Below are 2,424 nucleotides of genomic sequence, written 5' to 3' on the forward strand. Positions count from 1 at the left end.
TGCGGCCACCGACGCGGCTCGTAACAGGGGGCTTTCTTGAAATAGATTTGGATCTATGAAACTATTTGTACTATTATTACGCTTTAACCAACTGTATCACATAGTGACGACCGGGAGAGGAATTCATATTAAAAAGTAAGGACGTTGACTAAATGCACGACCATTTGGCTAAGCTACACAAGAAGTTACGGGTGGAAGGAAGGAAGGAAGGAAGAAAGAAAGAAAGAAAGAAAGAAAGAAAGAAAGAAAGAAAGAAAGAAAGAAAGAAAGAAAGAAAGAAAGAAAGAAAGAAAGAAAGAAAGAAAGTGTTAAGATTGTCGTCACCAGGTCCACCGCACACCCTTCGGCCTGAACAGAGTGGAATAAAAGTGGTTTCAATCATTCATTCGTCACCAGGACCTGCAAAAGCAAAGCTCTTGTATTTCTCTTCTAACATGCAGAAGATATATTTGTGGTCAAAGAATCTTTTGACAACGATAGTTGTCATAAGTGCAGGAGTTCAAACATGGTAGTGAAAGGAGAAGTGCGTTGTTAGTAGCAGCGCGTAAGACGCACAATATAGATGCCCTGCCTGAAATATCATTCCGCATATGACTGGCAAGGTAGCAACGTGACCAATGCACTACTTCCCATCACTTTCTCGAAAAAATCAGCCAATGGTGCTCTGCGAACATGGCACAGTGAATTCAACCCCCCCCCCCCCCCCCTCATTACTGACCACCTTTCGGGCGTCAGCTGCTCACTCTTGACGGTTACAAAAATTTATTTTTCCTTCCCTTCCTCCTTTGTTTTACATAAATGTCAAGTGAACAACTACTTCCTATATACTGGTACTCACTATTTTTGCAGCCTCAACAAGCCAGAAAAAAATATTATTCTGTTTTAGAGGTAAACAATGTTGACAGTAATTTTGTGGTCGATAGATGCATACCGTAAGATAGAAGTGGCTGAGGGCTGCACGCGAGCTTCGTTTGTCGTTAATACATTCATGAGCGTCAATCGATCGGTTCTTGATCAATTCTCCTTAGCACACGTCACTGCCACGGAAGTCCTCGTCAAGTGTCACGGCTGCTATTACCTTATAAATAATTTATGCCTCACTGCGGCCGCAACATGTCCAATGGGATCGATGTTTCCCTCATGTTTTCTCTGTCCATACTGCTGTCAGTATTTAATGCGCTCGGCAGGCATCGATTATAGAGCACCACAGTCTGACACTCAACTTTAGTGGATGTCTGTGGGCAACGTATGATACAATTACAGAGACCTAATACTCGCCTTCCAATGCACTCGTCCATGCGACAGGATGTTGACGTGATCTACAATGGTGCAAAGTTTTGGTCATCGCGAAGTTGACAAGACTCCGACAAGTCACTTGTTTGGTTAACAGGTCGGACATGCAGACACTTGCACAATATATGGTCTTCACGCATAGCGAAATGTTCAGTACCGAAGGAAATATTAACGACCGGAACATAAGCGAAAGTAAGCTACAAAGATGAACTGCACTGCATGGCCCGCTCGTCAATCGTGGCAAACAACTCACTGGCGCCGGCCATTCAAATCTCAAAGGCTGCTCACACGTTAAGCCGTTCTCGATCGCTCGCGGCACTAACACTCCCGGAAACCTCGTCGAGCACTCAATCGAGCATCTTCTAAACACCCATTTGCATCAACAACTATCGCCTGCCGGTGGTGCCCGAGTCGATTTCCCTCTTGCACATTTGCCCGTGATCACCATTGACATGCCCCTCCCTTCTCGTTGTATATTTTATCCGCCCTTCTCCTACGTAGTGCGGCGAAACCAAACAGGCCTTCGATGCGTGATCGACACGACTGCAACACAAGGAAGGCCGCCAGCCCTGTTCCGCGTACACAATATATATGCAAACACGCACCTGATGTTTACACGTCGACTACCGCGTCAAGGTACGAGAATAGGCCCCGCGAAAAACACGGAGGTATACGAGAGCGCGTAAACGCGCGCAAATAGAATTGCGCGACCTCGCGTAAACGAAATCACAGACAAAACGCACGCCAGCGCGTAAGCAAGCACGCGCACCGACACACGCATTTCGCGCACCGAGGAACCCGGACGCTTATACGGCACCGGTGCGGACGTACAGCGGCGAGCCACTTTCGCCCCGTCTTCCAACGCACCCACGACCTCCATGGTTGACCCCGGGCTCGCTTCTGGCCTCTCCCGAAACACCGGTGGGCCAAGCCGAGCCCGCGACACCGCAGCCTTCCACTCGCCCACCTGCCACTTCCTCGTCCGATGCGGCTGCCGAGTTTTGTCGTCAGCTGCCGGAGAAAAGATGCGGAGAGGAGGGCGGAGGAGCGCCGAGAGGCTGCCGCTGCTGACCCGAATCGCGGCTGCTATAAGAGCTCCGCGCGGCCGTGAAAGTGCCTGCGGAGAGCGCG

The sequence above is a fragment of the Rhipicephalus microplus genome, chromosome 2 (assembly GCF_043290135.1).
Source record: "Rhipicephalus microplus isolate Deutch F79 chromosome 2, USDA_Rmic, whole genome shotgun sequence".
NCBI lineage: Eukaryota > Metazoa > Arthropoda > Arachnida > Ixodida > Ixodidae > Rhipicephalus > Rhipicephalus microplus.